The following is a 9,946-nucleotide window of genomic DNA, read 5'->3' as shown; positions in this document are numbered from 1 at the left end:
AAGAAGCAATAATCTGAGCAAAAATTACAGAAAAATCTGCTATCATTATAAGTTTAAAAACACCCGAACACCTCCGAAAACACTCCCGAGCCCTCGGGGCTCCTAACCAATCACACACACAAACTCAACAACATCCTACGAACTTAACCGTGCGATCAAATCGCCAAAATAACATCATAAACGAGGAATCAAACCTCAAAATCATCATTTTTCATTCTAACTTCATAAACTTCAAATTTTAGATATTTAGGTCCGAAACACGTCAAATGACGTTCGATTTCGACCAAATTTCACAGAAAGCGCTTAAACCATATATAAGACTTGTTCCGGGTGTCGGAACCAAAATACGAGCCTGATACCACAGTCTTTTAATCAATTTTCATTTCCATTTTCCTTAATAATTTCAGATAAACAATTTCACAGAAAGATTCTTTTCTCGGGCTCAAGACCTCAGAATTCGACTCCGGGCACATGCCCGAGTCCCAAATCACGGTCTGAGTCTGTTTACCAAAAATATTGACCGAAGTCAACTTTAATCATTTTAAAGCCACATTTTGAAATTTTTCACAGAATTTAACACATAATCTTTCCGGCTACGCGCCCGGACTGCGCACGCAAATTGAGGCAAGTAAATGAATGAGGCCACCGTGCCATGAGTAATGAATCTTGTGAAAGGCCCAAAGAGCCAAGGAAATATTATTAAAGTGGATGGTTGAAAATACTAATAAAGATCTATACAATGTGAAAGATTCTGAGATGAATATATTTATATCTATATTACCTTGTGTGCAAATCAACTAAAAATGTTTTTGGGAGTATCATTAGCAAGACCGAGGAAGGGTGGGTCATAAGGCCCACACCTGAAACTACACGTGCCGGTGTAGGGGTGGATTGTGATTAGGGATGAAATTAAAATATTGGTGAAATTGTGATTATTCCCCCAAAGTGGGATGAAACTAATACCTGTGAATTGGAAAAGAAAAAGCCAACCCACAAGGCATATCTGGGAAGGCGGCCTGCTGATCGGGTGGAGATCAGACTCCATGTTGCGCACATGGTGGTACTACTCTTGTAACAACTTTCTTTCGCATCATAATGTCAAACCACATTGTCCGTGGGGAGATGGCCTAGCCGATCGGGCGTGATCGGACTCCGTGCTAACAAAGACGGTGGAAATATCGATGCTAGTGATCTCCCAACCAAAAATATATATATATATACACTATTTTCTTACTCTGAAAACGTTATGTTTCAATTGGTTATTTGGATATTGTTGATTGTGACTTGCTGTTTCTNTGTGTTGTTTTTGCTTATATGGACATTCTATTTTGAAAGAGGACTTTTAGCTATACATACTAGTGCTATTCGCCGGCACTAACGTCCCTTTTGCTGGGGGCGCTGCATCGCTTAATGATACAGGTGGTTCCACAGCGAGCGGCATCGGCCAGTGATAGAGGTATTCTCTTCCCAGCAGACTTGGTGAGCCCCACTTTATCCCGGGATCATATCATGTATCTCTTGTACATTTTCTCATCACGTTTTGAGGTATAGCCGGAGCCTTGTTGCCGGCATTTCCCTATTACCCTCCTATTGTATTTAGAGGCTCCGTAGATAGGTTGTGGGTGATGTTTGATATTGGAAATTAAGTTAGAAGTACTGGTATTTGGCAAATATGTTTTTCGTCATCATAACCATAAAAATTGTAATATTTTGGTCGTTATGGTTGAAACTGCTAATGGAAATAAAATGGAAGTTGTTAATGAAATAATTACAAAGTATGATTAATGGAGTTCACCTCCTCTTTATTCATGAATTAGTTTGGGTAGAATGAAACGTAACAGGCTTGCTCAGTCGGGTTTACTCGGTTGAGCGCCGGTCGCGCTCTTCGGTTTTTGGGGCGTGACATTATGTCAGGAACCCGTACAGTGCTAAGTGTTGATGTGCGTGATGGTTAGGGCCTTGTGCGTGCTAAGTGCGGTTATTCTTGATGTTTTCACTGTGATGATATTTAGTTGATATGTATATTTGACATGTAGGCGTGGAGATGTATTTTTCTTGTGCTAGACGGTAATATGGCATATGATAAATTGACATGTATATTTGACATGTAGGCATAGAGATGCGTTTTTCTCATGCTAGACGGTAATATGACATTTGATGATTTGATATGTATATTTGACGTACCGGCATAGAGATGTACATTCCTCATGTTAGACGGTATATGATAATTGATGACTTGACATGTACATTGACATGTAAGCATAGGGATGTACTTTCCTCATGTTAATTGGTAAACATAAAGTCTTATCTGGTATTGTGAATTGGTAAATACAGTTCTTTTGATAAACTCAGGTTTAGTTGATTTCGGCGGTAAGATTTGGACTTTAGTTGTCACACTCAAAAGCATGTCTACTTTTCTCATAGTTGTAAACGAGCTGAGCATATATCTCTTATGTTATTTACCTTTATTGTCTTCATTACATTATTATGAGTTGTTATTGGCTACTGGTGTTGAACTTTGACCTTCTTTCGAGCTCGTCGCTACTTTCAACCTGTGGTTAGGTTTGTTACTTATATAGTACATGGTTTGTACTCATACTACACTTCTGCACCTCGCGTGCAGATCTTAGAGTTGATGTTGTTGTGTATGGCGGTGGCTGACATTGAATATGTACCTACTTTCTAGATGTAGCTGCCACTTGTTCTTGGTAGTCCTAGTTTTGCAAATCTGTTTATGTATATTTCGAACAGATGATGTATTTATTTAGCACCAGCTTTGTAAATTCTAAGTCTTAGAAGCTCATGATTTGTACTACCATTCATTGGGTTATTGTATAAGAGTTCAGATAATTCTTCATTAATTTCTTATAAATCTTATTTGGATTGTATTGACTACTAGTTGGCTTACCTAGCGGGTTGGGTTAGGTGCCATCACGGCTAGTTGGATTTTGAGTCGTGACACTAATATAACTTGTGCAGTTCATAAGCAAGAAAAATAAGAAGTGAAAAGGCGAGTAACGGTAAAAGAACCAAATAAGAGAAATAATGAACATGATTCTCAAACATAACAACCATACCTTTCTCAATAAATCAAGTCTGTGAGGAAGAAACAATATCCATAAAACAGCATAAGTCACATCCACCAATCCGCACAATGCAAGGAATGTGTATATGATATCAAATCAATTAGCACGGCAACACCCTTCGTGCATTTATCTCATCCTCACCAAGCATATGTAAATATATCAAATCAAATGGTATGGCAATACCCTTCGTGCATTTATCTCATCCTTACCAAGTATATGTATAACAACACTAAACTAGGTAGAAGGCATATAGCTAATAGTAACAATAAGGTAGAAGGCATAAATGCAAGAACAACAGACAAGATAAAAGACATGTAGATGATAATAACAAACAAAATAGAAGGCACGTAGATAGTAGTAACAAATAATATAGAAAAGAGAGAGAGATATTACAATAGCAAATAAGTCATGAGGCATATAGGCAACAGTGACAGGCAAGATAGAATACGCATAAATAACAATAACAGACAAGACATGATGTACCCAAGAATCAACAACAAACCAAGTAGGTGGTGCATAGTAACATCAAGAAACAAGGCAAGATGTACATGAGTAACACTAAAAATCAAGGCAAATTGTATATGTGTGTATATGAAGGAAAGATAAACACAATAAAATGTATGTCTCTCATCCTCACCTCCACGATAACTGTAATGATCCGACAGGTCGTTTTGAGCTCTAGTTCATTGTTCAGCGGTTTGAGGCCTTGAGTAGCTTCATTTCATATTTTATGACTTGTACGGGTTGTCGGAATTAAATTTCGGGAAGTTCAGAGTTGATTCGGAAGGAAAATTCTCAATTTGGAAGGTTTAAGTTGGAAGAGTTGACCAAGGTTTGACTTTGGATTAAACGACTTCAAAATAGGGATTTGAAGGTTCCAATAGGTTCATATGATGATTTTGGTCTTGGGAGTATGTTCGGGTTGAGTATCGTGTGGTCCGGGAGCATTTCAACGCTTATTGTGGAAAGTCGGCATTTTGAAGGTTTTAGAATTTCCTAAGTTTGGTGAAGCGGACTTTCGTGTTATCGATGTCCGTTTGGGATTTCAAGCCTTGGAATAGATTCGTATCGTGATTTAAGACTTGTACGTAAAGTTTGGCGTCATTCCGAAATGTTTAAGTATGATTCGGATGCGTTCATTGAAGTTTGAATGTTTAAAAGTAAAAGAATGATTCTGATCATTGGTTCATAGTTTTAATATTATTCGTGGCATTTCGAGTCTTTGGATAAGGTATTGGAACTAGTTGGCATGATTGGACAGGGTCCTGGGGGCCTCGAGTGTGTTTCGAGATGAATTCTGACCATTTCTCTATGTTGTGCAGTTGCTAGTTTATAGTGCGTTTGGTATGCATTGCGATCGCGAAGGTAGGAACGCGATCGTGAAAGGTTAAGTGGACTGATGGCATTTTTGTTCATCGCGATTGCGTAGAGGGAGCTGCAATCGCAGAGCTGGAGCAGGTTGTTCTTCACGTTCGTGTGGGCAAAGTTGCGAACGAGATGGTTTTTGGAGGAAGGCCTGTCTGGGAGAGTTGTGCTATGAGATCGCGAAAGGACTCACGCGATCGCGGAAGAGGAATCTGCAGAGGCTATGTTTGGCCTTCGCGTTCGCGTTAATGGGCTCGCGTTCGTGGAGGCCTGGGCAGGTTGTGCTTCATGATGGCGAGTAGGACCTCGCGTTCACATGGGGTAATTTCATGGGAGAGGCTGGTTGGCCTGCGCGATCGCGAGGAAATTTCCGCAATCGCGAAGAAGGGAGTTGCTGGTTAGTAAGCTTTTATTTCGGGACTTAGCCCATTTCTCTCATATTTTCATTTGGTTGGACGATTTTTTGAGCTCTTGGAGGGAAGATTTTCATCATCTATGTCAAGGTATGTAATTCCCACATATTGTTAGTTAACTACAAGGATTCTACAAGGATTTAAACATGGAAATTGGTAGAAATTGTGTGATATTGAAAGCAACCTAGAATTTAGTATTTTTGGATTTTGACCGCGAAATTGGACATGGAATTTGGAATAAATTATATATTTGAGTTCGTGATGTTATGGGTAATGTTTATATTCGAAAATTTTTGGAATCCGGGCATGTGGGCCTAAGGGTTGACTTTGTTGACTTTTCGAGCAGAGTTGGGAATTGTTATGAATTGTTAAATTATGAGTATTGGAGTATATTTTTATTGGTTTGCACGTTTTTTGACTAGTTTCGGATCGATGGGCATCGGTTTGGGGTGTTAGAGAGGCGTTGGAGCCGGTTATGGATCTTCGGAGCAAGGTAAGTCTCCTGTCTAACCTTGTGAGGGGGAATTTACCCCGTAGGTGTTATACTTATTACATGCTACATGTTTTGGGAGATACGCACGTATGAGGTGACGAGTGTCCGTGCGTATGCTAGAGTTCCTGATTATATCTGGGTAGACTTAGATGCATGCCATGCTTTAATTGTACTAATTGAGTTATTCTTGCTTATTTAATTACTTTAATTCGCATTATGAACTGAGACTAGACTTGCTATTTTAGATATTTGACAAGCTACTTGATTAGCCATAAGAATTGTACTTCTTTCGGATTTCTCTCGCGTTGTGCGTATTCATCGGAAAGTTTCTCTTGAATTCCATTACTCACACGTATATTCATGAGTGGGGTCATAGACTTGCAAAAGCTTTACACTCTTATGGGATCGGGTCGTTCTCCTCAGGATATTGTAACACGCTCTTATGGGATCGGGCTGTTCGCCTCGGCAAGATATTGTAACACACTCTTATGGGTCGTTCGCCATGGCAGTATCACGTATCATATTCTTATGGGATCAGGTTGTTCGCCTCGGCAGAATTATTTATCACACTCTTATGGGACTGGGTCATTCGCCTCGGCAGTTTTGTGAAACACTCTTATGGGCTCGGGCCGCTCGCCTCGGCAGAATCGTGCGAATACTTGGTAAGGAGTCTGCGTACTCATGATGAGTTTCTTGACTTGAGATGTGACCGTTGATTTGGTATTGACCATTACGTATTCCATTTGAGGATGTATCAGATAATTGAGGACTTTTGTGTTCATTGTTCAGTTGTAGACCGTATTATTTGCCTATATATGTACTCATTATTTACTTACCATGTTTCATTCTTGTCTACTTTGTTATAGTTGATTTACTGGACCACCAGTAAGTGTCAATGTCGACCCCTCGGCACTTCTTCTTCGGGATTAGGCTAGATACTTACTGGGTACACGTGGATTTACGTACCCATGTTGCACTTCTGCACTAAATCTGCATGATCTGATGATTCTTTTGGTGGTCATTTGGGCGTGTAGGCGTAGCTGCTGAGGGGACTTTATGGTGAGTTGAATTCCATGCTATGATTCGCAGCACACAGAGTTTCCATCATAATTATTTACTTTATCATGTCTACCTTGTATTCCAAATAGATGATGTATTGTTATTGTACTTCCTAGTAGATGCCCATGCACTTGTGATGCCGGGTTTTGGGGTATTCTAGAATTTGTGTACGGTTTGCTTTACATTGACACACTTTTACTTTATATTTTATTTAAATTCTACGTATCTACTATTTTTAATGCATTGATCTCTCTATATAATAAGATTCATGATTTTAAAAATAATAAAAATGAATAATTAAGCTGATAGTTCACCGTTGCTTGCCTAACGGCGACGTTGAGCGCCATCACGACCTATAGTGGGTTTTGGGTCGTGAAAACAACACCCTTCGTGCAATGAACTCTCATCCTTCCATGCACGAAAATATCCTTTAGGCCAATAATAATAATGTCAAGAAGCACGAAAATACCGTTTGTGCTTAAATCACTCTTCCTTACAAGCACGAAATACCCTTTGTACATAAATCACTTGTCACGACTTGATTGGTCATTTTGTATATTTGCACCCCGTTTTCCCTTTTGATGCTTCACACACGTGCATTTGTGGTTTTATGACTTACGGGGTTGATTGGTTTCGTTCCGGGAAGGTTTCGAATTGATTTGGACCCTTTGGTCTTGGCTTAGAAGCCTAAATTAGAAATATTGACCAAACTTTGACTTTTGTGAAAACGACCCTGGGGCGGTGTTTTGATGGCTTTGATAGCTTCATATCATGATTTTGGACTTGGGAATATGCCCGAAATCGAATTCGTAAATCCGTAGGTTGATTTGTGTTGTTTTGCGGAAAATTTGCAATTTGAGGTTTAGAAGTTTGACCATAGATTGACTTTTGGCTATCGGGTTCGAAATTTTGTTTTGGTACTTGGAATAGGTCCATTATGCTATTTAGAACATGTCTAAAAAATTAAATATCATTTGGAGTTGATTTGATTGGATTCAGACGCCTAGTTGTAATTCTAGAAGTTCTTGAACTTTACTTTGAAATTCATGCATTTTGGTGTCCGATATGTAGTTCTAGATGTTATTTTTGTGTTTTGATCGCGCAAGCGAGTTTGTATGATGTTTCTAGACTTGTGTGGATTTTTGGTTTGGATCCGCGAGGGCTCGGATGAGCTTCAGACTGTTATTCAAAATGTTTTGGATTGAACCTGTAATTGCTGGTGTGTTGGTGCTTTGATGTCGCAATTGCGAGCACCATCATCGCAATTGCGAAGTGGACAGGGGGTGTTCTGATGTCACAATTGCGACCTTCCCCTTTGCATTTGCGAAGCCAGCAGTTCTGGGTTGGTATCGCATTTGCGACCACATGGTCTCTTTTGCGATGGTAGTCAGCTTCGCAATTACGAAGACTTTGTCGCAATTGTGACTTCTATTGAGGTTGTTAGGGTTTGCAAATGTGATCCCTGATTCGCAATTGTGAATGTGAACCCTCTGTCGTAAATGCAACATCTGCAGCTGGACATAAGGGCTGGAAAGTCGGGATTTAGTCTCATTTCTCACATTTTAGAACCCTGGACTCAGTAGGAGGTGATGTGGAGAGGGGATTTTCATCTACATACATTGGGTAAGTGATTCTAATCAATTTCCAACTATATTTCATGATTATATCTTGGACTTATTGTCAAATTTATGAGAATCAAAGAGGAAAATTGAAAAATTTTGTCAAGCTTTTGAAAAATGAAGAATTGAGTTTTGAGAGTCAATTTAGACTCGGATTTGAAAACAAAATACATATATGGACTTGTAGGGTTATGGGTAGTCGGAATCTACCCTTGGACCCGGGTTTTGACTGAGCGAGCCCGGTATTTACTTTTGTTGAATTTTTGAAAATTTTGTAAAGATCAAAGCTTTATCTATTATAAATGTTTTTCCTTGCATTGTTTGATTATATTAAGTCACTTTTGGTTAGATTTGAGCTGTGTGGAGGCGAATTTTTGGGGAAAAGTTATTTCCGAGAGTTGAGTTATCCTAGTTGAGGTAAGTGTCTTGCCTAACTTTGTGGGGGGGAACTACCCCTTAGGATTTGGGTTGGTTGTGCTATTTGTGTTATGTGAAAGTTGTGTATGCAAGGTGACGAGTAGGTACACGGGGCTATATGTGGTAATTGACCGGTTTAGGTTATTTAACTCTTTCCATGCTTTTAATTGAATTCTCATAACATGTTATATCTCTCATTGTTAATCTACTCTTACATGTGTTAATCTACCCTTACATGCTTTATTTGACATTGTTAACACTTGTTCTACCTCTTACTTGTTACTTTGCTCTTATATGCGCTAGTGAAGTTATTGTCTTCCCTATTGTCTTGTTACCTCTTGAATTTTTCAAATCACTTTTACTTAAAGTTGTTATTTCGAGGAATATCTTCTTGTTGAGTTATTGGTGTTGAAGTTGTAAAAGCCTTTATCACATTGAGGTGGAGTTGTTAATTGTTAAAATATCTTTCTTGTTGAGAATTCACATTCATTTTGTTATTGTTGAGATTTTTGTACACATTGTGGTTGATCCATGGGCTATTTGTTGTGGAAATATGGGTATTGTTGACTTTTTGGCAAGTTGTGGCATATGGACACTTGTGGTGCAAGTTGTAATTGTGTTGTAATATTGATACGCATGCGGTGGGTATAAGGCTAGGGGTTGATACGCATGCGGCGAGATAAGGTGGGCTTGATACATGTGTTGCTAGTAGGGGAACTACTTGAAGCCACGCGGTGAGATAAGATAGGCTAAAACGCGTGTAGCTATTTCGGGAAAAGGATTGTCAAAACTAAATGTAAGGCTCACGCGGTGATATATTGAAAGGTTATGATTGAAATTGTGAAATGTGAATACGAGGCGGTGCCTCGGTTGTGATTCTTGTTGTGCATTTCATAATTGAAAAGAGTTATTGGTTGAATAATTCTTGTTGCTTTTATTCTTCCTTGTCTTACCAGTTTGTCCGTATTTGGTTATTTGTGGTTCTCATTATTTGTTTCCTTCTTGTTGTCTTTTGCTTACAATTATGTCATTAGCTTATGTTACTAAACTGCTTTGCTATCATTCAATTCTCCGCTTTCCAGTAATTTCCGTTGTTATTTTTTTGTTCCGTTTATCTTGTCCTTTCTGTTATTTTCTTTATCAGATAGTGTTGTAGTAGACGTTATAGAATATTTTATAGAGCTTATGACTCAGTTTCACCAGATTTTGGGAGTTATTTGTCAGTTGTGCTGTTGAGATTTATTATGATAGTTTAATGGTTTAAATTTGAGGTTTTATTATTCTTTCTGATATTTCTCTTTACATGTTAGGCTTACCTAGTCTTAGAGACTAGGTGCCATCACGACATCCTAAGGTAAAAAATTAGGGTCGTGACATCACTCTTCCTCCGTAGCACGGAAACACCTTTCGTGCAATGCACTCTTCCTCACCAAACATATATATATATATATATATATATATATATATATATATATATATATATATATATATATA

Source organism: Nicotiana attenuata, chromosome 1, assembly GCF_001879085.1.
Source record: "Nicotiana attenuata strain UT chromosome 1, NIATTr2, whole genome shotgun sequence".
NCBI classification, from domain to species: Eukaryota; Viridiplantae; Streptophyta; class Magnoliopsida; order Solanales; family Solanaceae; genus Nicotiana; species Nicotiana attenuata.
Note: the sequence above shows the minus strand (reverse complement) of the source record.